The sequence below is a fragment of the Columba livia genome, chromosome 8, assembly GCF_036013475.1.
Source record: "Columba livia isolate bColLiv1 breed racing homer chromosome 8, bColLiv1.pat.W.v2, whole genome shotgun sequence".
In the NCBI taxonomy this organism is placed as follows: Eukaryota; Metazoa; Chordata; class Aves; order Columbiformes; family Columbidae; genus Columba; species Columba livia.
In genome coordinates, this window is record NC_088609.1 from 7982177 (window position 1) to 8010074 (window position 27898).

The 27898-nt window shown below is 50.0% G+C and overlaps 2 long non-coding RNA genes across 2 annotated transcripts; one reads left to right on the top strand and one right to left on the bottom strand.

The window, feature by feature from the left end:
• Nucleotides 1–18326, top strand: LOC135580087 (uncharacterized). The gene is made up of 4 exons (XR_010474236.1): nucleotides 1–128; nucleotides 257–368; nucleotides 11090–11177; nucleotides 17192–18326. It is a non-coding gene; the product is annotated as an uncharacterized LOC135580087 (long non-coding RNA).
• Nucleotides 14917–27428, bottom strand: LOC102084209 (uncharacterized). Its single transcript, XR_010474237.1, has 4 exons — nucleotides 27291–27428; nucleotides 24942–25203; nucleotides 23247–23337; nucleotides 14917–21827 (listed from the first exon to the last, which is right to left on the bottom strand). It is a non-coding gene; the product is annotated as an uncharacterized LOC102084209 (long non-coding RNA).
• Between the last annotated feature and the right edge of the window lie 470 nt (nucleotides 27429–27898).

The following is a 27898-nucleotide window of genomic DNA, read 5'->3' on the forward strand; positions in this document are numbered from 1 at the left end:
GTTCAGCCAGGCCCGTTTCCAGCAAACGTTGACTCCTTCCCTTAGGTATGTGTTGCTCTCCATGACACGCTAACAACAGCTCTTCACAGAAGTGCCTGGCTGGGGCTGTAAAGGTTGAAACAAAAAATGTGAGTTGGCTAGAAAGGAGACCATGAAATAGAGAAAGTTTCCAAACAGCAAGGCTGTAACATTTGAAAATGAAAACTTTCCTTACCAGTTTGTTTTCAATTACAAATACACTCACATTGTTTTCCAGGGGAAAGCTGGTGGTGATTTAAGGGAGGAAAGACGAAGATTTGGCTTCCTGAAGCATATACCATGCTTAGAAATGGAGAGGAGATGTCTGTTTCTTCTGTCTGATCTTCAAGGTGAGTTTTTTTGTGCCACCACTAAAGAATACAGCATTTTTCTGTGCTACCCACTATAGGCAAAACCAGGCTTAAACTCTGAGCAAGCCAACCAATCAGGACACCCTTGAAATTGTGTCACGTTTTAAGCTATAGCCCTTGCAGAAGCCCTTGCTTCTGCCATGAAAACAGAAGCTGGGATTTTCCTGCCTGCCAAGTGAATTGTGCTAATGAGGATGTTTAATTGTGAGGAGCATGAGCAGCACGCTTTAAATACACACCACAGCTTCTTGCATGCCTAGATCCACTCTCTTGATTTAAGTATAGGTTATAAAAATATCCCTCTAATTACCAATAGCTTCCCATCATACTGCCAAATCTCTGCTGCTCTGTAGGAGCAGTGTCTCTGAGCTTCTCCCAAAGGGAAGGCTGCACTTAGGTTGGCAGGTAATCAGCCTAATGAGGGGATGGCTGGAGGGTTTGGCAACTGAGTGGTGTCAAGCCCAGGTGGGCTGTTACAGCAAGCGACAATACACTCTTTGCTGCAAGGGTGGTGTGGATTTTGTCCACACTGTAGGAGCTGGGTGCTGCTCAACAAAGACAGGCCAAGTCTACCACGTGTGTGCCTTGGGTTGTTTTCAGAAAGAAATGCCAGAGGTGGAAGGTTCCTTTCATCTCTGACATCTTCAGCAAAACCTGTCCTCTGATGCAGAGGATGCCCATCCTTGCTGTGGACAGTTGGATAGCACTGGAGAAGCCAAATTGTTGTCATTCAGGGAAGGCTGCAAGGTCTAGAATGGATTTTTGAAGAATGGAATGATCTGCATGTGGTTGGAGAGTGGGATGAAGGTGGGTCTGGCCTACCTGCATATCAGGTGGCCATGGCTGGTGTTGCATCATGCAGAAAGGAAGGTTTCCCCTGGAGCTCCACAGGTGTCTTGTTTCATATTTCTGTGAATGACCCAAAAAAGTAGAAGAACAACACTGAGATGTGTGGATGAGGAAGAGCTGAAGGGTATCAACAGTATAGAGGAGGTTCTGGTTGGATGACCTGGAAGATGGAATTGACAACAATGATACAAGGCTCATCAGTATAAAACACAAGGTCTTTGAGCTTGAGGAGCAACAACATATAATAAGATAGGACTTCACATTGCCTGGAGGGGTGATAGAGGAGGACTTTGGATTGTCCACTGATTTCACACAGTACTTCTGAGCCACTGCCTGAACGCAGTCATGCAAACGGCAGATGCATCCATTGGGGGACTTTCGTGACAAGGCCTCTTTGTTGACCTTAAAATCCTCATGGCAAGAGCCACCAAAACCTCCCCTGGAACAGTGGGTACAAATCTGATCATCCTTTCCCCGGAAGATGTTGGAGTGGAGCAAGTGCAAAGCAAATCCACTGTCCTGTTTGCTTCAAGGGTGAAATGAATGTGAGGGTCAGACATGATTGTCCTTCTTCCATCTTGGTTTTTCAACATGGCAGAGACAGACTCTGAGCCCAGTTTCCACCCCTACCCAGTAGAAGAAAATGTTCTTCTCATTTTTGCCTCCTAATGAAGATGATGACCACTCACCTCATGTTTTGTATGTGTTCTTACTATCAAAGACCGTTCTTGTGCTTGGTGCTAATGTTCCCAACTCTTGGCTTGGGAAGGGTATACTGGCCAACTGGACAGTCATTTGGTCTGTTGAGAGGCTGTCTGTTCTGCAATTAACAGACAAAATGCCCACCACTGTGGCTGGAAAGGAGTTTTAATTAAAATCCCTTGGTATTGGCCTTGGCCAGACTGTGGAGTGAATGGGAAGAGGGCAGAAGGCCCAGGTCAGTGTCTTGGGTCACCCTAGGAGAGTGTCCCCTGAGCTGAGGCTGAACACAAGGAAGGACCTGGTTTATAATTGCATAGGCTTTTTTTTTATTCTTTTTTGTCTGGAGTGACCTGCCTGGTGGACAATTGCAAGCTGATAGGAGCACGAATACTGCCAACCAAAAGTTGGGCTGGGTCCACAGGTCATTTGAGTCCTAATGAGGAATCATGAATAGAAGCTCACATCACGCAAGTGAAAAACACCTCACCCTCTTCTCTAATGAGCGCAGCTCTCCAAATGTTTTTGTCTTGGGCTTTGCTTGCCTTTCAGAGGTGCCCAGGGCTACCTCTTCCAGACTGGCCTGCAAGCTGCTGTCACCTGCTCCATCTTCTCATTAATGGCCACCGGGAACGTGCCTCACTCTGCTGGGTGGCCAGGGCAGACCCTGCGTGCTTATGACAGAGGGGTGGGTAAGTGAAGCCCTGGGGAGGTGAGATACTCCCTCAGGGGGTGTGGTGGGTCCCAGTTGGTCTCCTGCAGGTGGAAGTTGTCCTCCATCCACTTATCTGTGATACGCTGGGCTTTGGACAAACTTCATGTTCCATAGCCTGCATGGTTCCCCACCAGTGCTGTAATTGCAGGTGCTACTCTGATGAATAAGTGTGTGTTCCTCCTGTTGTCAAAGCCCATTAAGTAATGCAAAGATCACATAATAAGCGTCAGGAAACTGGAATCAGGATGGGGTTCCCCTCTCGTTCACATGGAGCAAGTACTGCTTGCTTCCATGATAGCCAACCCCGTGGGCCTATTTGTATTCCCCCTGCTCAGGATGGGGCAGTAGACCTTCTGGTTTGCATACTAATGAGCAAGCAAAATTAAGATATAAAAAAGCCAAATGGGTGCCAGCCCCATAACTTGCCACGTGAAGACCAACATGAGGGCCCTACCAGCCCACATTACCCTGTGATACAGCACCAGGGCCCTGAAGCCATGTAGATGCTCTTCCAAACATTCCTCCAGAATATCTTTTATTTTTTCTAAGATTGTTAAGGTAACTTTTGGGGGTCAAAGCCCCTCTTGGTTCCATGCAGGGATCCTCGACTCCTGCATCCTTCCTTCAGCACAGGCTTTGTCCAGAGGTGCCCCAGCCCCCCGCGCAGGAGGATGGAGCAGGCACCTGGCACGGCGAGCTGGAAAAGGATTTCTGCACTTGGGCTCTGGCCTAGAGAAATCAATTGGCTTTCACACGTTTTAAGGAAGGAAGAAAAAAATCCTTTCCTGCTGCCATTTAAGTTTTTGTCTCCTGCTTTCGGGTTTAATTTTGTGCTGTCAGGCTGTGTGGGAGCGCTGAGCAGCTCTGGAGGTTCTCAGTCCGCGCTGGTGATGGAGAAGATGTTGTCCAGGCGAACCCAGGCTCCTGGGCTGGTGCAGGTGGCCAGGGTGAGTGTAGGTGCCCAGGATGTCCCTGCCTGGCAGGAGAGGGGAAAGTTTGCGGGGGCCGGACATGGGGAGAGCCACAGTGGTGAAACGCAGGGGTAGCTCAGAGGTGGTATTTGGGGAAAAAAGTACCCAGGTGAAACATCCTGATGTGTTCCCCGCTGGCATTGGTATAGACCAGCCACCTGCACAAAAGCAGATTTTGGGATGAAATCAGCGTTTTGGGGCAGTGGTAGGGGGATATTTTTACTGTTCTGAAAAAAAAAAAAAAAAAAGAAGCGGTTTTTCTTTTACTGCCCAAGCATCGCAGACAAAGGGATTGGCTGCGCTTTTCCCTTCCCTTTCAAGCCCCTTTCTGCACGGTAACATTTTCTACTTCCAAACCCTGTTCTTTTTTGTTGTTGTTTTCCTTCTTGTTCCCCTCCTATTCCCCCCTCCTTTCCCCCTCCTTCCCCCCCAATATTCCCCTGGGGGAACGGCCCCTTTCCCGGGGTCCCCCGCCCTGGCAGGGTGCCGGGGGTGCAGAAGGGTGATGGCAGCGCTTCCCACTCCCCCCCCACCAGTAGCACAATGGGGACATTCAGCCGGGCACCATGTAGCCCAGTACCAACCCTAGAGCCCAGGGGACCACCCCTTGCCATCCTTGTCCCCCCCTATCACCGTGGTGAGACACAAAATAGCTGACGCCGTGTCCCAGCGCGCTGGCGGAGGCGAACAGGAATCCAGCATCACAAAACAAGCCCTGTGCACGCTCCCTTCCCGACGCAGGCGCGTGTGTGTGCGGGTCCCCCTCCCTCCATCCCCCCCAAAATCTCCAAGTCTGCCCAGTAACACCAAACTGGGCTCCTTTTCCCACCCCCCCTGGCCAATCCGCAGGCTGCCAACACGCCAGGGCCTCCGCTGCCGGGATGCGAGGGGCAGGAGCTGGTGGGGTTGCAGGCAACAACATGTTTTCCTTCTTCTCTTCTTCCTCCCGAACCGCTTGTTTTTTAATTCGGGGCCGGGAGGGGGGAGGCGTGGGTCGGAGCTCGGAGGCAGCCCCCGTCCTTTCCCAGGAACACAGCCTACCCACCCCCCTGAAAAACAAAAAAAAGTAAGATGAGATTTCACTGCTGCTCAAGGAAGCCTTGTTTTTAATCGCAGGCAGATCAGCGTTTTTTTAGGGGTAAGAGAAAGGAGGGGAGGCAGAGCAAGGAAAGCAGGGTTTCCTACCCAGGTCCAAGCAGAGCTTTTCAGGCGCTCCTGCCTGCTCCAAAGGGATTTTTCCACACCTCCCTCCTCTTTGCTTTGCTGTTTTTCCTTCTTTCTGATTGCATGCTTGCAGCAGCTGCTGTGTTTGCAGAGCAGGAGGCTGGGCTGGTGTAAATCCAGCAGTCCTGGGGTGCTGGGGGTGATTGGTAGTGGCTGCCAGTTGGGCTCCAGCCTGCTGCCCCCCAAACCTCCCTGGGAAGCAGCTGGGGTAGGTGCAGGGATAAAAACACTGAAGACACCGTGTTTCGGTGGATTTAACTGAAGGATTTTTATGGTTGGACTTGATGATCTTAAAGGTCTTTTCCAACCTAAATGATTCTGTGACTTCAGCTGCTTTGCAGGGGAGTTGACAGTCCCTGTGCCTCCTCCATGCATAAGAGCATTTTGCGGGTCGCATGGGCTTAGCCAGCCACACAGTTACTGCCTGCAAAATAATAATTAAACACATTTTGGTCTCTTTTGGCATATATTCATGTGGTAGCACCTTATGATGAGCTTGTCAAGGTGCACTTAAAAGCAGGTATTGGTGATGTCTGTGATCCCTGACAGAAGGGATGTGTGTTTGGACCTGAGAGCAGCAGGTCAGGCAGTATAACGTGTCCCATGCTGCCTGCTCAGATGCAGAGCTGTGCTGAGATGCAGCAATGCCTGGTGAGAGTCAGAGGAGTGTCACTGAGTTGATGGCAGTGATGCTCTGCTGATTTGCATCCTGCTGAAGCCTTGGCCCAGGAAGGACCGCATTGGCTTAATGCGATCAAATTCTTGTGGGAACTCAACAAAATGAGGGCCTTGTTGTAAAAGGTGGAAAGAGGGAGGCCAGGTAACCACACAGCTTATATATCTTGCCACTTTTTTGGGAAGGGAAATTACCAAGGCAAATCTTGCCAAGGAAAATTGCTGCCAGCAATGCCACCAGCCAGATGGGATTGTCCTGACATCCGAACATTTTGCAGGCACCTCCAGAGATGTGTCATGCTCTCCTGGTTGTTTTGGGTGTCATTACAGAGCATTGGCTTGAAGGGAGGATGGGACAAACACCCTCCTGGCTCCAGGGGCCCTAAATGGCTGGGGAGAAAATGGCAATTACTGCAAATGAAGAGCAGGCAGGCTGGGTCCCACAGGCACTGCGTAAACTGCAGGAACGGAGCTTGGACTGCCGAAATCCTGGGGAACAGCAGGCAAAGTTGTGCCAGTCTTTGGGGGGTGGCTGGGAGGAGCTGGCAAGGACACCATGTCCCTTGTGTGCTGCTGGTGCTCCACCCCAGGGAGAGGCTGGGCCTGGGGCTTCTTGCGCAAGCTGTTTGTGTAGGGTGGGGAAAGCTGGTGCCTGGGGGCACAGAGCAGCTTGGGGTGTCCTGTGACAGCTCTCCTGTCCCAGCTCAGCCACGTGGGATTTTCCCCCCGCAGGGGTGGGACAGGCTACCTTATAGATGAATGGGTGTTATTTCTTGAAATTACTTTGCAGTCTTTTTCTCCTGACTCCCTCTTCCCTCATCTGTCCTCAGCATCTGCCCTTCTCATTGACTCCACTGAATTCTATCTGGCCTGAAAAGCACATACCTTGCACAGACAACCAGCACCACCATTGCTTACTGGCTCTGCACACCTGCAGAAGTGGCTAGAAATTTACAAGCCCCAAGCTTTAACCCTCACAGCCCTTCTGAATTACACCTGTGGACACAAAAGGTAACAGAGAAGCAGCCAGGGCCCCACCAGCAAGGGGAGGTTGAGAAGCAGAGCTGGGAGGAGGGTGACTGGTGTCAGATGGGAAGGACAGATACAGTCTGCTGGTAGACTTGATTGAGGTTCATCCATCAACTCACAGGGCTCTGAGCAACCTGAGCTAGCTGAAGATGTCTCTGCTCATGGCAGGGGTTGGACTGGATGAGCTTAGAAGGTCCCTTCCAACTCAAACCATTCTGTGATTCTATGATTCACCCATGGGTGCAAAGCCAGGCAAGGGGCAGGGGCTGTTTGCCCCTGGGATGTTTATGAGATTTGCTGGGCAAACTGGTCATCCTGAGCACCCGCTCCCTCAGACTTGGGCTTTAGTGAGAAGTAGGATGGAAGTACAATATATAGGATATCCTGTATGATAGCACAGTGTAGGATATAGACAGTTTACAGCTTGCAGTTGAAAATATCGGCCAAGCTAACAGCTCAAGAGCTGGATTTTGTATCGGATGTTGCCAAGAACTCCAGTGGTAGAAAACAGGCACACCACACCAGTCCAGAACATCAAGTGAAACCATCCCATCAGTTTATATATTTCAAAGGAGATTTCCCCCGCGGAGCAACTCAGTTTTCTCTGCAGCAGAGATAATCTTCCCCTCCTGCCTCACTGCCGAATACTCTGGCATCACACCAAATAGCAAAGTCAACATGAAATACCCCCTCGTTTCCTGGGCCTCCTCTTCCCAGCCATCCTCCAGCAAAGAGGAGTGATATAGCACGTGCTTTTCTAGCCGCAGCCTTCTCCCAGGACTGGGTCTTTGTGGCCGTTCAGAGGTGGTGCCAAGAGCTTTGAAATCTGTTAAAAGCCGAGGCATAAAGCAAGGAAGCAGCCAGGAGCCCTGGGTGCCTGCTCTGAAGGGCCTCTGGTTTGCTCTGGCTTTTAAGGGCTATTTCTGAGGCCACCACCGTCCCATGGCGTTGCACAACCTCCCCACTCAGTGCACACAGGGAAAGGAACCCCTCACGTTTCTTTCCTTCCAATGCAGGCGCAAAGAAAGGTTGGAATAAGCAGGTTGGCTCTGCCCCGTTGGCCTGCAAACTGCTGTCCACAGCTGTGAGACTGAGTCGAATTTATAGGCTAAGCAGGATCGGGAGAAGCTGATCAGCAGATGGGGGATCCCATCAGTGTCTGCCGGACCATTTTCCTCCAGGAACTGGAAGCAAGACAGGATCCAAGGTGTGTGTGGTATCTGCTGCACATTCATTGCACCAACTTCTTATCTCCATCCCAGTTCTCTTGCAAAGCAACTTGGAAGCCTGACAAGCAGGCCTCCCCAACTCCATCCCGATGCCTTGCTGCGGCGACCTTCCTGGGACATTGCTCCCTATTTCTCCTTGGCCAACAGCATGATGGTCCCACCAGGATGGCCATGGCACCAGCTCCCATCTATTTGCTGCAGCATGGAGCATGTGGGTAGATGGACCCACCTTCCACACAGGAGTGTCTGGTTTGGGGGTATAGGGAAAGCAGGGCATTTACTAAATCTTTTGGAAGAAGGATTTATTGACTGCAGGACATGCTTAGTCAGAAATAAATTATTTAGTGGTAGGCTGGTATTTTTCCCAGTTTCAGTATCTCATGCTGCCCGTTCCTTCATATGTCATTAAACTGCCTTTCCAGCCACCCCCGAACTCAAACCCACTGCAGTATGACCTATACATTACTGCTGTAAGCCCCGTGGTTCCAATGCCCTTCTGATTGGCATCTTTTGCCCTGAACCTTCAGACGTGAGCCAGCCTGAGCAGGGCAGGAGGATCAGAGAGGGAAATAACATCAGCAGGAGGGTGAACTTTGGGAATGACATGTTGGACGGGATTCTGTTGGGGCCTCTGGTGCAGGATATATCCCAGAAGTCGGATACCATGTCTGGGTGTCAGAATGGGAAGAGGTATGAAGGTTGGCGTGTAGATGCACATACAAACATATTTATTGCATTTTCAGGATTGCCTTACATTCGAAACTCATGATGCACCCTCTCTTCCAGGTGCTTGTTTCCAGGGTCACAAAAATTACTCTGGAAAATGGCACACAGGGAGTTTCTGCCCAACCCTTGCACCGTTCTGCTTGGGGTCAGGTTTTCTTCTGCTCTGCCCAGTCCTCCCTGCTGCTCCCATCCCTCCTGCTTGCTTTCCACGTGCTGCGGAACCGGCCGGGCAATGTGCTCTAGTATTTTCTCCCCATCCGTGTTCAGCTAATCTGCTGGATTATAGTCATTATATTTAACTGGATTAAACGACTGTTACTGCAGTTACTGTTACTGTTTTGCTCTGGTCATATTTAGAGGGTGCTCTGGTCATATTTATAGGGCTGCTGAGTCAAGTTACAGCTTTAAGGGCTGGAGCCTTGGACCCTGTAGGTGGAAGTAACTCTGGATAAAGTGGAGCATCACCCATCAGTACAAGCGCTTCCAGGGGCCCTTGGTGACTCCTTGCTGCAGGGCAGCATTTAGCACTGCAAATAGAAACCCCACCTCCCTGCACCTCAAATTGTGTTTGATAGCAGTGTAGCATACCAGAATCTTCTGATCTTGAGGAACCGGGCCAGGGAGAAGATCTTAAACCCTTCTGTTTGAAGAGGGGGCAGTTTGCATGACCTTAAGTCTCTGCAAGCCTAGGAACTGGAAAAAAGAAGTCTTTAAAGTGCTTTCTTTGTAATATCTTGGTTGTCTTTGGGGCTGGAACCCTGTGGGGTGAGTGACCAGGGGAGGCTGTTCGTCACAGCCATGGCAATTCACATGCCAGAGCTGCCTGAGTGCTGGGGAGGGATGAGGTCTGGTGGAGCCAAAAACTGGCTCTGAGGTGGTGCTGGGGACTTTTGCTGTGGGCAATGCAAAGGAAAGAAACGGCTTTTCCTGGGTGTCTGACTGTTTGTGGATGGCAGTTGGAAGAGCAAAGGCACCTCAGTTGCTTGGACAGCCTGGGCATCCTCCAGCCCCACCGCAGTGTGCATGGCAGGGACCAGCCCGTCCCGCAAGGCCACATCTGACCCTTCAGCATGGGGACAGGGAGTCCCAAACAAGCTCTTTGGAAGTAATGAGGAACTACAGCACATGCACTAAAAATAAAGAAACAGCAGGCGAAAAATAAATCACTTGGAGGAGCCTCTGGCTGGGAGGCTCCTGGGCAGACTGAGCCCTGATTTGTGGTCTTGACCTTGGCTCATTGATCTCAGGCCTCGGCTCTCCTGGCTGGAAAACCAAGTGGAATAAAAAGCAGGATGTCAAGGCTGAGCTTAGCTCTTCCTTGTGCAGATAAATCACCAGGAGATGAGGAAATTGGCTGTGTTTGTTTGCAAACAGCTCCCTTTCGGCATGCCAAGCCTACTCATGCAGGTTGCATGGTTGCCTGGCTGAGGTGGGAAGACGAACGTACTGCCTGTGCTGTCCTGTTCCTGGTGGGAAAGTGATGGAGAGTTAAACCAAAGAGGTAGTCTGCAGCAGCGTGGTGGTACCTTGGAAGAGGGAGAGGGGCGTAAACCAGCGATGTGCAAAGGTAGGAGTGGAGGGAGCCTCTGCCTTCTGTTCGTGCAATATTTGCACCATGCCCTCCAGTGCCTGGGTCACACCAACACGCTGTCACTGCCCAGGTACCAGGGGAACTACATAAATAATCTAAAAAGAAAAAACCAAGTTTTTTCTTTAATAATTTTCCAATTGCTGGTGCAAGAAGTGTTGGGTTTTTTTCTTTTCCATATAAGAGATCTTTTACTTTGTGCTGCTGCACATTGTGCCATTGCAGACTATGTTTTGGGGGAATGCGGTTGGTGTCTGACAACCTCACCAATGCTCCCACGCTCTTTGGGCTATAGTGCTCTGGGTAGAGACAAATATTGCTTGCTTTCCACCCATTCTCTTCTCCAACTGATGGGAAGTCAGGAAGGGTGACGTATTTTAGCTGGTGAAATAAATCAGCCAGAGAAGTGGGCTGAGCTCATGGATATTCAGACCATAGCAAATGTCTGTAAGTGTTTTCTGCAGTGAAGAGTTTATCTAGAGGCACCTTTGCCATTTGGCACCTGTTACGCTTGATTTAGGGTATCTTGGTTATTAAGTGCTTTACAGAGAAAGCTCCAAAGGACAGAGTAGTAACTGCCCCCTGCTCGTCTCCATTTTTCTGTGGCTCCTGGCAGCAGGAGCAGAGTTTACTGTAGCTTCTGTTCCCATCTATTCTGGGGCTGAAGCCGTAAAAACAAACGGAGGATGATTACACCACGCACTTGCAAGCACCAAGGAATGGTGCGGATGTGAGAAGCAGAAGAAAAACTTGCTCATTTAGTGGTTTTCTGACTGCCTGCCAGGGCTGCATCTGCTCTTCAGCCGACAGTGCGCAAGACCGCTAGCTGGCTATTAGATGAGAAGAATTTGAATAATTTTTGTCACATGGAGGAAGAGGGAGCAGGAACCCACCCTGATGGCCTTTCTGAGCCGAAAACTGATGCTCATGTCCATTGACTGCTATGCAAATATATCAATGTATGGATTTTTATTTTTTTTTTTTTTTTTTTACAGAAGTGCTTTCTAAACCTTTCATAACTTGAGAAGTTAACTGGCATGGCCAAACCAAGCAAGCAGCAAGGCAGGCGGCTGTTGTCATGAGGTGAGCACTTGTCCTTGATCGCATGCTTTAGGGAACCTCTGCAAACTTTTTTTTGCCCCCCCCCCCTTTTCTTTTTTTATAGCCAAAACACCCATGGACCAAACAGTCTACTGCCTGTACATACAGGCAGGAAAACACAAAACTCTGTAAAAACCCCCCACTACTTAACCCCTACTCTAGGAAGACATTTGTATGACTTTGCATTGCAGTTTCCTGATGAGTTCTGCTCTGTTGAAAGCAAAGCTCAGATGGACTCTTGACCTGCAGGCAAGACACCCTCAATAGCCTTTTAAAAGCCTACAAGCCTGTATTGAGCAGATCCTAAAATCTTGCCCACAGCATGGATATAAATCAAATCCCACATTTGTGTACCCCAAGTCCCCTTATGCTTTTATACTATCCATGGAGATCTGCGTATGGATCAAGCATCCTCCCAAACGAGCTGCTCTAGGTACTGGCCACATAATGGACAAAAATATCCATTAAAATCAAATAAAGCAAGAAAGCTACAGGCAGAAAAGCTAGAGCATGGCTGCTTTTAGTGGTACCAGAAAGATGTTTGCAGAAGAACTTGAAGAGCTGGTGAGAGGTTTCATCCAGTCCCACCTCCCTGGCCTCAGCAGACCCTCCCCCTGTCTGTCATGAGTTGGGCAGAGGGAAGACCATAAGCAGACACAGTCCCTTGCAGCATCTTGGAGGTACCTGGGTTCATGGTGAAACCTTCCCAAATCTGGGTTGGGAGAGCCTTCTGCTGCCCTTTCTTCCCATCTCTCAGCATTGCCTCTTCAGAGAGCTGGCACCAGTTTAAACTCATTTATTTGAAACCCGGCAGAGAGGAGGGAAGAGAAATATGATTACCAGGTCATTGATTTATCTCCCGCAAGGTGCCCAGAGAGCAGGGTGTCTGCTGAAACAAAAATTAGCATTTGTCCAGCTCTGATAATTCTATAAGCAGGTCTGGATCCAGGGATGAAATACAGTCATTCCCAAGGAGGTGCTGGCATTTTGATGGATGCAGATGGGATGAGCAGGGCTTTGCTCTGCCCAAGCCCAGCGCTGCAGGATGGACCCCAGCAGCTCAAGGTGCATGCCAAATTGGGCTCTTTCTTTATACCCAGCCCAGGTGATGGTGCTGGGGGGGTCCAGCATGAGCCCAGTGAGGCACCCAAGGGACCAAGCCCACCAAGGGACATGTTGGGTATACTGGAGGCTGGGAGGCAGAAGACCGTGAGTCTCTGCGTCTTTATGTCATGTGTTTTAAATTGCATTTAAAAATGCAATGTAAAACAACAACAAAAAAGCTTTTCATTAGGAGGATACCAAAGCCTGCTGTGCTCTGGTTTGGCCTGGGGTAGGGGACGGAGCTCGGAGCTGTAAGAGGGATATAACAAGCAGTAAAACATAATCCTGGGATTACAGGCGGCAATTAGCACCACGAGGATGTTTGTGTCACCCTGTGCTCCCTGCCTGCAGGCTTCGGGCTGTGTTACAGGGACCAGAGCGTGTCTCCCACCCTAGCTGGGGCAAGATTAGTCCCATGGGCTTGCACCGTGCTGTGGTGCCTGCAATACCTTAGCATCATGTTTTTTCTTAGGGAAATTAGCACTGTCACAGCCTGGAGGACACTAAGGAGTGTTGGCCTGGGTCTGTGAGCCAGGGAGAGCTGTTGGCAGAGGCAGGAGGTGCGGAATTGCTGCTCGGGAGAGGCAGAATGGAAACGGAAGCTGCAGCCAAGGCTGTGCTGGGCAACCATGAGGTCCCTGAGTGCCAGCGTGTGCTGGACACCCCGTGCCCACCTGAACGGCTCAGGCCATGCTGGGTGGGAGCAGGTGGCACCAGACGCATTGCAGGCTGCCGAGGAGGCATCAGGATGCACCAAGCATGGAGGGTGTTGGTCTCTTCTCCCAAGTTAACAAGTGATAGAACTAGAGAAAATGGCCTCAAGTTGCACCAGGGGAGGTTTAGGTTGGATATTAGGAAAAAATTCTTCCTGGAAAGGGTTGTCAGGCATTGGAACAGGCTGCCCAGGGCAGTGGTGGAGTCACCATCGCTGGAGGGGTTGAACAGATGTGGAGATGAGGTTCTTAGGGACACGTGGGTTAGTGCCAGTGTTGGGTTAATGGCTGGACTCGATCTCAAGAGTCTCTTCCAACCAAAATGGTTCTATGATTCTAAGCAATACACCTTTTTGTGTCCCAGCTCTGCTTCCCCTTCCTCAGCCTGAACGTTCATGGCCACCTCAGTAAACAGAGCACACAGATTTAAAGCTGGCTCAGGCACGCTGTTCGCTTTATTTACAGGTAACTCCAGCAGCCATCAAAAAATAAATGAAACACCAGGCAAAACCAGCTGTAGGGCCAGAGTGTGGTTGGATGTGTGCCTTGGTCTCCCTCAGGGCTTCCCTGTGCTCCAGTCCTGGTTTGCAGACACAATTCCCGCATTTCCTTCTTGCTTTTCCAAGGAGTGCAGCTCACATCGTAAAGCCACTCCGAGATGCTGCTGTCCTCCCGCAGCCCCTCCAGCCCAACAGGCCCCTGTGAGCTGCACCCCTCAAACAGCTAATTCTGCATTTCTCAGGGAGACATTTCAAAATTCAGTAAATTTCCCAGCGAGACAGTGTCCAGGAGAGGGCTGGGTTAGCCACCACGCACTGCAGCATAGCACCAGCATTTAAGGGTCAGGAAGACTCAGGTGCTGCCATTATTTCCAGCCCAGAGAGAGCTCTGATTTTCCACAGGTTTGGTGGGGTTTTTGTTTTGTTTTATTGGTGGGTTGTTTGCTTTTTTTTTTTCCCCAAGCTTAAGCCCCACTTAAAACAGTGTGGTTTGTGCCTTTTCTGGCCCCTTCCATCCACAGACCATCCCTGCAGACCTTGTTCACACTGTGTTTCTGGCGCTGAGCCATCGTGGCTGCTCTTTTAAAAGGCAACGTCTGTCCAGGGGAGGCAGAGAAAATACCTTGCATTAATCAAGGGACTGGTTGCAAGAAGTGTTACCCTTCCAGGAAAATCTGGGCAGCTGCTGTTGCCCTCCAGGCACCGAGCCCTGGGGGCTGCGGAAAGCAGGGTCTGCAGTGGGCTCTGATTCATCACAAGGATGCTGGAGGGGTACCAAGGGCTGGCAAGGCGGGCAGCAGATCTGGCATCACCCCAGGAGGCTTTGCACACACCCCAACAGCACCTGGCTAGGGCAGCCATAGGCAGTGTGTGGAATACTCTGCTGAGCAGCTCAGCAAGCCCCTGCTCAACCAAATCCAGGGGTGGATAAAGCATGTGGTGAGCCAAGGAGGATGATGGTTTTCTGAGATTTTCTGTGAGCAGGGATGGAGGAGCAGCCACAAGGGAGAGGGTCACTGAGCAGCACAGGGGAGGGCACTTTCGTTTAGCATTGCTTTCTCCAGAAACAGCATCCCTCCCTGAGTTACTCCTGACACTCCTCTGGCCTTGCCCTGGCTCCAGCTTGTTAATGTTTAACCTGCTGAATGGGGACAGCCTGTCACAGGCAGCACACAGGAGGTGGTGTCAGCGTGGGGGGACAACAGCTGGGCACACGCCAGGCCACCTCCCGTCACTGGTGGGACCTGCATCACCTGGTGCCATCAGCAGCACCCAGCCCCACACTGCTCCCATACTCCCGTAAGCCCTGGGACTTAGCAGGCCCAGGGCTTACAGGGGTGGTTGGTGCTGTGTTTTTAGGGCAACTGCTGGTTTGTCTGAGGCGGAAAAAAAAAAAAGGTTGCCTTGTAAGCAAACAAAGCTTGACTTTATTGCCTTTAAAGTGCAACTAGCACAAACAGTGGCAAAAGTGCAAACACTGATAAAGCTTAGAACACTTTGAGCTGCGCAAACAAGCCAGAGGTGGAGGGTTGTGCTTTTGCCTTTTCTTCGCCTCCCTCACGTCCTTTTTCCTAGGCGGACAGCTGCATCGCACGTGCCTCGTGCTCCTCCTGCACCTTGCTCAGCATCTTCTGTCCCATCTCGCTCTCCAAAGCCTCCTCTGGGTGATGATCCATTGATGGCTGTAAAAAATCCCACCCTTGTCCTGCTGGCTCCTTGCCTGGTGATCACAACACCTTGTTCCCCACTGTTCCATGCTCTTCAGGGATCTTTTTGCCATGGCTAGGGGAGGGTGATGCACAAGAAACATGAGATGGCTTACAGGGAGTCAGAGCATCAGTGCTGTATGTAAAGATGAAGGTCCAGCTCCTCAAGAGATATTTAGTTATCTGCGTCCTATTACAGGGTGTTTCAAAGAGGTGGACCCATTTTCAAAGCAGCGTATTTCACAATGGCAGTGTATTACAGTTATACAAAAATTTACAAATGGTTTAATGAATTATCAAGTTGTAGTAAACCAGATTAGTCGCTAATGGTGGCACAAAACCACAGTCTTTGACATATCCTGACAAGAAAAAGAGGTATAGTGAGTTCAAATTGGGGGCATCTTTTTGAAACACCCTTTATTTAATATTATGAAGCAAGCTGGGAAAAGCAGGCCACCAGCGAATCAGGCAGGATGCAGGGAGCTTTATCTCATCTCCATCCCTCCAGATCCCCATGCACCAGAAGGTTCTGCAGTCTCCAAGCTGGGAGGGTAAGAAATACCTGGAGTTGTGGCAGCCCCATCCCGCAGGTACCCCTGGGGCTCTCAGCACAGCCCTTCTCACCCTGAAACGGAGGCATTAACAAGCTTTGTGTCTGGTTGACAAACTCCTCCCTAATCCAGCCTTGGAGTGGGGAAAAGCTTTTCTTATTAAGGCCATCATCTGTCCCTGTCCTGCACGGGGCATGCCGGATCACTCCCCTTGCTGCCAGAAAAACCTGAATATTGGCCAGGAATTAATGTCCTTGCCAGACTTACCCAAAATCAGCTAATTCAGCATGTTACTGAGGGAAGAGACAGGCAAACAGAATGACGACACACTCACTTTTGTAAGGCTTGAGAAAACAGAGTGAAGTACAGTACATGAAATTACAAAAAAAATAGAAGTACTGGGGTAAGTTCCAGTTGCTTTGGGACAAAATTATATTTTTTTTTTCTTTTTTTAAGCTAAAACTTCCTTCTAATTCTGCCAAGTCCCCTCTGAGTGAAGTTTTGGGGATTTTTCCCATCTGGATTCCATTTTCTGGTAGGAGAGGCCAGGGCAGGAGCGCCTGCAGAGCCCAGACTCGGAGCAGAGAGGCGATGCACATCGGACGTGACACCTGGGCTGGTTTTGGCCCAGGGTGACTTGTTGATTTAACCAAGGCCGGACGCCAAAGGCAATAAGGGATTAGAGTAAAACGGCTCAGGCAAGCAGTGGGGTTTTCTCAGCAGTGATATGTGATGCTTCCACAAGAGCCACAGTGTTTGAGTGCGGATGTATAGCAGAGACCAGGACATGCCCATCATGGGCACATTGTCCAATGGTGGTACCCGTGACATTAAAGGAAGAAGCCAGATGAAATGGTTGCTTGATACTGTTGGGTTTTTGGAACAAGTTGTTATTCTTAAATAGGCTTTTTCTCCCTTGCTGCTCACCCCAAACACTCACTTCCAAGAATCATGACAAGCATCACTTGGATTGGTGATACACCAGCACTGTTTCCCCCATCCCTGCCCCATGGGGAGCTCCTCTGCAAGGAGCATCTTCTCCTCACCCATGGGGTGCTGGAAGCTGTCAGGCCTACAAATTCACAGCTCCCCGGGGAGCAGGAAAGCTATTTTTGAGGCTTCGAAATTGCAGCAGCCCAAGTTATTTCCCAAAGCTTGCATTAAGTTATTCAGGCAGCTGGCTGCACAGATATAAGGTTGCTGCAAAAGGAATTTGTGGTTTTTGCATTGTTGAAGTTGGCTGTTTGATACTGGAATACATTCTTAAGTAAATGTGGTAATGTTATACATAATTTTAATAATAGATCATTTTAATAATAGATCATTTTAATAATAGATCATTTTAATGCTCTTTTCTCTTTTTTTTTTTTTTTTTTTTTACTACTGACTTATTACTTGCTGTTTATTTTATGTTTCTTTTAGACTATGGAAATTATGTTAGACAAAAGCAAATTCGAGTGATTGGAGTTCAAACTTGGAGCTATTGGAGTTCAGAATGGGTCGTAAAGCAGCGGAGACAACTCACAACATCAACAATACGGTTGGCCCAGGAACTGCTACTGAATGTAAAGTGCAGTGGTGGGTCAAGACGTTTCATAAAGGAGCCGAGAGCCTTGAAGATGAGGAGTGCAGTGGTGGCCATCGGAAGGTGACAATGACTAAATGAGAGCAATCATCGAAGCTGATCCTCTTACAACTACTCAAGAAGTTGCCAAGGAACTCAACATCAACCATTCTATGGTTGTTCGGCATTTGAAGCAAATTGGACAGGTGAAAAAGCTCAAGAAGTGGGTGCCTCATGAGGTGACTGAATTAAAAAAAAAAACATCATTTTCAAGTGTTGTCTTATTCTACGCAACAACAACAAACCATTTCTCGATCGGATTGTGACGTGACAAAAAGTGCATTTTATATGACAACCGGCAACCACCCGCAAAGTGGTTTGACTGAGAAGAACCTCCAAAGCGCTTCCCAAAGCCAAACTTGCACCAAAAAAGGTCCCAGTTTATTGATCTGCTGCCAGTCTGATCCACTGCAGCTTTCTGAATCCCAGTGAAACCGCTACACCTGAGAAAGATGCTCAGCAAATTGATGAGATGCACCGAAACCTGCAACACCTGCACCCAGCATCAGTCAACAGAAAGGGCCCAATTCTTCTCCATGACAACACCCAATCAGGTCACACAACCAACGCTTCAAAAGCGGAACAAATTGGGCTACGGAGTTTTGCCTCATCTGCTTCATTCACCTGACTTCTTCCCAACTGACTACCACTTCTTCAAGCATCTCAACAGCTTTTTTTCTGCAGGGAAAACTCTCCCAAAACCAGCAGGATGCAGAAAATGCTTTCCAAGAGTTCATCGAATCCTGAAGCATGGATTTTTACACTACAGGTATGAACCAACTTAGTTCTTATTGGCGAAAATGTGTTGACTGTAACAGTTTCTGTTGTGATGAATGAGATGTGCTTGAGCCTAGTTATCATGATTTAAAATTCACGGTCGGAAACTGCAATTACTTACGCACCAACTAAATATAAAGTAACTTATAAAAATGATGCTCTGTATTAATTCTCCATGTGTTTTCCCACAGTCACAGTTTTTCTCTGCACTACCGGGATGTGGGGAAATAACCTTCTCGTGAGCTTGTTCGGGATGGGATGAGAGGATATTTTTTGTGCATGCAGTTCTGTAAGAGGTAAAATTGACCCCAGCACGGCTAGCAGAGCAGATGGCTTTGGGGACACCAGGGTCAGGCACCCGCATCACGCGCCGAAGCATCACCACCGACTGGCACCTCGCAGCTGCTTTGAGGTGCTGCCAGGGACTGCAGGTCACGGCTGCCAACAACTCAGAGCCATTGTGCTCCAACGCTCCCTCTCCTTTCTCCCCGTTAATAGCCCCTTTCTGTACCCAGGGAATGTGATTCTGCATCATCCCATCCCACTGCCTGCACCCACCAGAGATGATGTCCCAGCTGGGACACTCCGTGCTGGCCCCAAAAACAAAGTGCTTTCATTTTCTATCAGGGTATTTGTATTGAGTTGGTGCATTCAGGAAAAAAATCTTCTCTGCTGCAGTATCCATAAGTGCTTCCACCAAAAATGGGGTTTATTTTATTGCATATCCCGCACTCTCCCCACGGCTGCTGTTTGGTACCTGGAGCAGAGATGTACAACAGCCCAAACTGCTCGAGCAGGCGGGTTGTTTGGAGCCTCTCAGGGAACACGAGGCACCTAACCACGCTGTTGTTCTCATTTGTTATGCAGTGTTAAGAAAATCTGCACCATTCTCCTGTCAGCCGCCCCATCCCAGAGGATAATTCATGCTAACGTCATTTCGTTTTGGTCCAGCTGCTGGGCTCACGGACAGATGTTTTATTGTTCAAACTGAACACACAAAAAACAAAAAAAAAAAAGAAGGAAAAAAAAAGCAATAACAAGTGTTTGCGGTGAGGTTGGCCACAGCTTCCCCTCTCCAGAAATGTGAGGAGACAGAGCAGCAGCCCCAGGGAAGACCCAGGCCTCCAGGAAAGCCAAAATTCATACATCCAGATGAGTGTCAGCCTCTGAAATATGATGCAACACCATCCCCCAAAAGGCTGCCATGTCCAGCAAGCCCCATTTCCCTCGACACTGAGCTGTCGCCTTCGGGTGGGATGCACCATAACAGCCTGCCCGTCTTCCCAGGAGCAGAGATCCACCCCGGGATTTGCAAGAAGGAGCGTGGCCCTTGCTTAAGAGCCAGCATACATCTCCTGCAAAGAGCAGACAAAAATAGGTGCAAAAATGTGCCAGCAACATGTGCATTTTCAATGCACAGGCAAATGAGCTCACCCTCTTTTCCAGCTCATTGAAAGCAGCCTGCGCATTTGATGCACATGTTAATAGACATTTAGTATTAATTTTCTCTCCAGCACTAGTAACTCTATAAATAAGAATGTCACTTTTCTCATGCAGAAGAACTGGGAGACACTGGTATCTGTTACACAAACTGTAGAGGAGGGACCAAGAGCAAGGGCACAGCTGTTCTTGCCACACCTGCAGAGGTACTTTTACCTGTAGGTAAGATATGACCCTAGAAATAAAGGGCTCTGAAATGCCCACAGCCAATTGCTGGGGTAATTTTTCTCTACACAGTCAATGCAGAAGGCACAGGGCTGCCTGTGAGGCAGACGTGAGCGTTTTTTGACACCGCCTGGTGCGTGCCACATGCTTGGCATGAGTTCTGGCAGTATATTGTGTTTTCTCCATGTTCCACAAGAGGGGGGTGGTAGGGACCTAATCCTAAGGGATCCAATCATATATGAAATGCCCTTGCTCCTCTCCAGAGACTATGCACATGGTTTGAAAAGCCTTGGCAGGAGAACGACCACAGCATCTCCTCTTAGTGAACAAATAGTGGGGGAAAACCACTGAATTTTTATGGTTGCAAATAAAATAGACCTTGACAAGCCCTGATCTCAGCAGTATCTGCACTGTAAATCCAGCTGCTGATCGGTGCCAGATGTGACTGTCCCCTTGAGAAAAACACAGAGAAATAAGCCTATGGGGGAACAACAAGAGCAGTAAGAGGCTTGAGGTGGAAAATATCTGTTGGATTGTCCACCCCCTTCCATTCAGCTGGGTGAGCAGCAAGGATACCTTTGCTTGGTGACAAGTTGCTCCCAGTTCACACAAAAAAACCAAAACCTCCCTGCATCCCACCTCTGGCCCACGGATGCTTCACACCTGCCCTGAGGCTGCTGGTTCCATCATCCCGGCTGGCTCGGCAGCAGCTCGGAACCACAGCCGTGGTTTAGAGGTGCTGGAAAAACCATCCAAGCAATGCCGGCAGGATTCAGCATCTATGGGGAGCAGCACTGGCCCACAAGCCACCTCGTTTGCCAGCAGAGTCCCTGGAGCGGGGCCCAGAGGGGTTATTAAAACCTTCAGGCTGTTAATTTGCAGTGACGTTGCCTGGGGACGTGTAGGGAAGGAAGGAGAGGGCAGAATCCAGCCCTGTTCCCCACATCAGGCAGGCTGGCTGCAAACCCAGAGCCTGACAGGAGATGTCGGAAGGAGATGTCATGGAAAATATTTACTCCGTGAGATCAGTGCATCCTTGGCTCTTCTTTGGAAGGGACTTTGAACACAGGAGGGCAGACGTTTCCCGCAGGCGCTTCCCTTGCTCTAAGGATGGAAAGCACAAGCGGAAAGTTTTGTGCAGAACGGAGAGCAAGTGAGCACTTGACTGCTGGGCACTTGCTGTTAAGGAAAGAGCCTGCTTTGGGGGAAAAAAAGATGAATTTCTGGGAAGAAGGTGGGGGGTGTGGGAGCGGAGAAAAAATAAATAAAAAAGAAAATAAAAGAAATAAAATGAAAGAAAGGAAAGAAAGAAAGGAAAGAAAGGAAAGAAAGGAAAGAAAGGAAAGAAAGGAAAGAAAGGAAAGAAAGGAAGGGAAAGGAAGGGAAAGAGGAAAGGCAAGGGGGAAGGAAAGGAAAGAAGGGAAGGGAAGAAGGAAAGGAAAAGAAAGGGAAGGGAAAGGAAAGTGAGAGGGGGGAAAGCGAAGGGGGAAAGCGAAGGGGGAAAGCGAAGGGGGAAAGCGAAGGGGGAAAGCGAAGGGGGAAAGCGAAGGGGGAAAGCGAAAGGAAAGGGGGAAAGCGAAAGGAAAAGGGGAAAGCGAAAGGAAAAGGGAAGGGGAAGGGGAAGGACAGCAACAAACATTGCTCCCAGCACAGAGAGACAGAAGGGGCTTAGCACACCCAGGGGCATCTCCTGCCCAGCAGAACCAGGCCACCATCTCCTTATCACATCATCCTGTGCCACCACACCAGGGAAAGACATCTCTGAAAAGAGTCCCCAAGTCTGAGACCAAAGGAGAGCAGGAGAAAAGCCCAGCAGAAGCAGTAAGAGTGTCCTTAAGCCTCACCAGCTCCTCTGGCCACGTGCTGCACTGTCAGCTTTGCTGCCTCCAAACATGCTGCTTCATCCCTCATCCAAGAGACCGACAGCTTGGCCTAATTTCCAATAAGCCCTGTGCAAACTGCTATAGGCCTGGAAATCTTCACTTCAATGGACTGAAGAAAAAAAAAAAAAGCCAGTTAAAACCAAAACAAAACCTTACAAAGTTATAAAAATAGTGCTGCACCATGGTGCATTCACTCCAGTTGAGTGACTGAGTGCTCTGGCCACCTGAACTGGGTGATTCCAGACTCTTGTGTAGCTCAGGCAGAGAAAATCATCTTCTAGACCATCGTCAGAAAAAGCAGAGAAAGATGTTTCAGTCCTCTCGAAGAGCAGCTCTCAAAAAAAAAGACTCTTAGTGCTTCCTGCCCTAGTTGCTATGCAAATTGTTTGCCTTAAAAAGTGAGGATCTGACTCTTTCTGGGAGCATCTCTTGCTACCCTTTCTGGTGAGGTCAGAATCCCAGGGGACAGCTTTTCCTCTTTATTTCAGGTTTAGGTCGTAAAGTGACAATTTTCGTCTGTTTGACTCACTCACTGTCAAGCCCAAGCCCTAGCGAGATGCATCCCTTGTTGCTGGAGATGATGAAGAAGATATCTGAGGTACATTCTTGGGGAGATGTGCTGTGCCACTTTAAGCCCCCACACATTTCTGTTTGCTAGGTTTTTCTCCCACTTCTCAGCTTTTGACTCACCACATTCCCAACTCATCACTCCATTGAGCAAGCAGGATACACCCTGGCCTCTTCCTCGACGTTTTCCACCTCCCCAGTTTGTCCCAGTCTCAGCATCCCTCAGGGAATGGCACCCACCATTCTACCAAATGAATCCTCCACCAACATCACTTGCACCGAGAGCCCTCGGGCACCCCGTGCCACCCTGGGACGGGGTCTCCAACATGGCACAGCCAGACCCTGGCTGCCAGGGGCTCTTTTAGGCATGACACCGGTGGGAGGGCTGCCCTCTTCCCCGCCTTGCTGGTACCCTGCTCTTCCACCCACCCACCCAGCTGCCCCCAGCCCGTTCCCTCTGCCGGGACACTTGAGCCCTGGCTCAGCTGTTGGCTCCAGCTTGTCCCCGAGGAGTGGGACAGGGACGGGGAGCCACTCCGGGGTGGAATTTCACTCACTTTGGTGACCTCCTGCCTGTGGCACGCTCTAAAAATACAAATAAACCAGCGGGTGGCACGAAACCCAGCCCATTTCCTGCAGAGGGCGGCTGGGCCAGGCCCTGCCTCCCCTGGCCGTGTCCTTCTTTGTGAAAGAAATTAAGCTGAGGGCTGGGAGAAAAAAAAAATAATAAAAAAAATACTGCTCGTACTGCTCTTCCTTGGTCTCAGCTGAAGAATATATGCGGGGGTAGGCTCTGCTCCCTGCTTTGCTAAGCCAGACCAGCTAAGCTCATCCTGTCTGCCCTCTGAGCATCCTGTTGCCGCTCCCATGCAAAGCCGTGAGCTGCAGGTGGACCAGGCTGGGTGCAGGGGACACAGGCATGGCATGGGGGACCCATCCCCACCCATCGAGAGCATCTCACCTTCAGGGTGTCCTTGTCATCTCCTTCTCTGCCACTTCAGACAATACCAAAGCAGCAGCAGGAGCTTTTCTTCCCCATCCTCACCTTGCAGCTTTAGAGAATCATAGGATAATTTTAGTTGTAAAAAACCTTTCAGATCATGGAGTCCAACCATTAACCTAACGCTGCCAAGTCCACCTTTAAACCATGTCCCAAAGAACCTCATCTACCATATTAACTAATTTCACCCCCATTCCTACCTCCCCAGGTCTCACACTTGGGCTCATCAATACTCAGCCCCTGTCTCAAGGTTGTTAGCAGAAACCATCCGTATATATAACTTGTTGTGACTGCAAAATCCCCTTCCCACACCCCCGCCCTTGCACTGGGGGGACACAGTGAAACCCAGACCCCGGTGTCCTGCCCTGTCATTATCCCCACACAGCAGCGGGTGTCCCCTCATCGTGTCTCCAGCGGCATGCCAGCACACGTCGGGGGGACAGCAGGCAGCGGAGGTCACCGTTTCCCTATGCCCAGCAATAAACAACCTCCCCCGAGTGGCAGGGAAGGGAGGGGGGCAAAAAGCCCATCAAGATATATTTTTGTGAGCAGGCAGACGTGCTGGCAGGACACACGGTGTTATCTGTGAATGGGTGCAGGCTGTTACCCGCAGCCAGGACAGGGGTGTCGGGGAGATGTTTGCTCCTCAGCCAAGTGGCTATTTCTGACTTTGGGAGCCTGCAGCTGAGGCCAGAGGGGGTTTGCAAGCAGCAGCTGGACCTGGGCTGCACCCGAGGAATATCCACCCCTCCCCTTGTCCCCAGACCCTTGGTACAAGCTCCTCTGATCCCTCTCGTCACTCTGAGCCCCTCCACCAGCAATGGCCCATGCCCTGGGACACGCCGTCCCATGCAGTGACACCTTGAGAAGCCGTCAGGCTAGCGAGGTCCCCAGGCGGGGAACAGCTAACGCAGGGAGCTGATTGAGTTACAGGCCAGCGGTTGTGTCATGTTTACCCATTCCCCGGTGCAGATCCTGTGCTGGGAGGGTTCCTGGAAGCGGGAGCTGATTTTGCACCCCCTCCCCACGCCACGCAAACATGAGGGCTATGCCAAAAGCAGATCTCTGCACGTGATCATCCAAGTGGCTGGCAGGGAGCAGCTACCCTCTTCCTCGCTCTCCTCCTCAGCCAGGACTGGCCCCATCCCTTTTTTTGTTCTTCTTCATCTCTTAACTCTGCTTAACTTTTTCCCATCTCTTAATTTAAAGCAGAGGGGGTAGCCCTGCTGGAGATGCCAGAGGTCTCCGAACCTCTGACAGTGAAATCCTGTGTTTCTGCCGCCTTGTGCCGTCAGGCTGCTCAGGTGACACCAGATCCGCAGCCAGACACGCTGGGATGAATAAACTCCTGGAGTCCAGGCTCTCTGAGTGGTACAGAACCCTTTACCCATGCAAGGAAGCAGGGTGTGAGGCAATCCCAACCCCTGAGTATCACTTGCAAAACCCAGGTGCGAGGACAGCAGTGTCCAGCCCCAGGGCCCTGGGCTTTGTAGGGCGGAGGATGCTGCAAATCCATCTAACAGACAGGGATGGAGGAAGAGGGAGAACAGGAAAATTTTCTCCCCTCCCATGGGCTGTACACAGACACACCGCACACCTCTGACACCACACTCTGCTACCCAGAAACTCAACCTGGAAATCTTCACTGCATGGTACCTGAAAACATCCTGTCAGATGGAGGAGAGGCTGTTTGTGCATCCCTGCCACCACGTCTTCTCACCGCCAGCACATGCTGGGGTGGCAGTTGCTGGGTTGATAGGTCCCATCTCTGTTTTTCTTTCATATCTGGGCCAGCCGACTCAGCAAAATGGTGGGTGCCCTGGGGTACCAGTTGCTTCTTGGTGATAACGCTTCACTGGGGACCTTCTCACTGGCATGCCACTGCAGTAGGGTGGGATGTGGGCAGGAGGGCTGGGACCTGGCAGATACATAGAATCATAGGATCATTTTTGTTGGAAGGGATCCTCAAGATCATCAAGTCCAACCATTAACCCAACACTGGCACTGAACTGTGTCCTTAAGAACTGCATCTACGCATCTCTTAAACCCATCCAGGGATGGTGACCCCACCACTGCCCTGGGCAGTCTGTTCCAATAACTGACAACTCTTTTCATGAAGAAATTTTTCCCACTATCCAATCTAAACCTCCCCTGGTGCAACTTGAGGCCATTTCCTCTCATCCTTACTCAGGAGAAGAGACCAACACCCTTCATGCTCCAATCTCCTTTTAGATATTTGTTGAGAGTGAGAAGGTCTCCCCTCAGCCTCCTGTTCTCTAGGCTTTACAGCCCAGTATAAAACATTCAGTCTCCCCTCCCTTTTTGGAACAGCATCACCCATAGTTAGACTTTACCTGGTGCCCCACCTGGATTACGCTCATTTGTATAACATCTTCCAGCATGAGATTTCAGATGTTCAGCATCTCCATAGGGCTCCTGCTTACTCAACAATTTGCTTTAAATACATCCCTTCTTCAGACATACTGTTTACATCTTTTGGAGGATTTTGCATGTCTAAATCTTTCTATTTTTATTCAAGATTTCTTTTTGAGATAGGTTGAAAACAATCCTGAGCTGCCACCAGGGCAAAGGTTTCCCTTAGATACATTTACACATTCTGGAAGACAAACTACAAGATCTAATCTTGCAGAGACTCATGTACATCTTTGACTTGAGACACCTGCACCATTCCTTCATGGCAGGAGAAACAAGCTGAAATTTAACCTACACCTACTGTTTTTTTTTTCCTGGTGTACATTTTTACCTTGTAAACAAAAAACCAAACAAAGCACCTCTGCTACCCAGTGGAAAATCCAATCTGGGAAAAAAAAAAAGCTTTGGAAATAAATTATTTGATTTGCCGAGGGTCAGCACAGCATCCACCCCAATTGGGTGGGCTCTGTGAACAGGGGTAGTGAGTACTGCTGCATAAAAATAGGAGGAAAAGAGAGAGGGAAGGCTTTGAGAAGGAGAAGCAACACTGAAGGACAGCAGGAAAATGCCATGAACTCCCCCTCAAATTTAAGGTGACCTCTCCCATTGCTCAGCACTGTTGCCACATGGGGATGGATCAGCTCTGACATCGTGCAGGGTCTGGATCTCCATCCCACATATGAGCACACCCTGTCCCCAGCCTCCCTGACACATCACCGGTTTGGGAGGGTTCCATGCTGATGCTGTGGGTATGAGTAATCTTGATTTTCAGCGTAAGCATCCCTTCCGGCTCTGAGAGCCTCAGCCCTTCTGCAAGCTTCATCTCTCCATCAGATCTGTATTTTTTTGTCCCCTTTCTCTACCACCGCGCCCCCCTCCCCCCCCTTTAATTACAAATATCATGTAAGCCCAGACAAAAACCCAATTAGCAGCCAGGCTCCTGTCAGCACCCATTATCTCTGTGTGTTAGCCACGTCCTTAGCGAACTGCTTAAAAATAAAGGCAGGGGGACATTGCCCATGGGCAGGAATTTTCCACCGGGTGGGTGCAGCCAAACCGGATCACGGGATGGGGGGGCCCTGGTTTGCATCACCTGCCAGCACCGTGAGAGGCAGCTGTGCCCATGGGCTGCCCCATCCTGCACTACCTGCATCCCTCTGCCTGGGCCAAAGCCCCAAAAAGGCACCTTTCATGGGCCAGTCAAGCCCCAAACACTCCTGTTCTTGGCCCAGCGGGGCAGGCTCCAACCTCCACATTCATCCCATGGGGCTAGTAGCTCAGATGGGGCTTGTTTGTCACGACCTTGGCACGAGGCTTCACACATGAGGTGGTCTCATGTTGATCCCCTTCGCTGGGAAGTGGGGACTGAGAAGTGATGGGTCTTTGTCCCATCAAGTTGTTTGCAGGGGTTTTCACAGAGTCTGGCCTCACTGGTGTTGCTCAGGAGAAGATGAGGTCCAAGGGATGTTTGAGGAGGAAAAGATGAGGACCAAGGGCTGTTTGAGGAGGAAAAGATGAGGACCAAGGGCTGTTTGAGGAGGAAGGTGTGTCTGGGAGGGAAGGCATCCTCACCTTTGCTGGAGGAGTGCTTCTTCACTGCAGCACAGAAGCAGCCTATCAGGGTGTTGCAAACCAGCTGAACATCTGGCAGGGCAGCCCAACCGCTTCCCTTGACCACAAGCAGCAAGATCCAGAAGGTTTCCAGAAGAAAACCGCCTGTACTCCCAGTCCTCCTCTGGCTGACGATGGGCTCCCTGCCTCTTCACATCTGGAAGGGAAACATCAGGAGGAGACACGCTGGGCACTTCCCTCCTGCACATCTGGGAACTGAGAGCACTGCTTCATTGTGCTGGGACAGGGAGGGTTTAGCTGGTGTTATTATTCCAATCTGGCCTGGAGTCCAGGTAAAAAAAGCTCCTTCCTCGGCAAAGGGAAGGCTGGCTAGAGGCAGCCACTGGAGACGAGGGCTGGGCTATTTTCTGGGCTTATACATACTACATTTTGGTGTCTAAATTTAGCCCTAGATTGAAGTTTTGCAGACATGAGCCCTTGTGGTGAGCCAGCAGCATGGCCAACATCAACACTAGCTTTTGCCATTCAGCACACGGAGCAAGCACCCACCTTCCCTTCCCTTCTTGCTCCAAGCCTCCAGCCGCAGCAGTGACGTGTCTTGTGGGGCA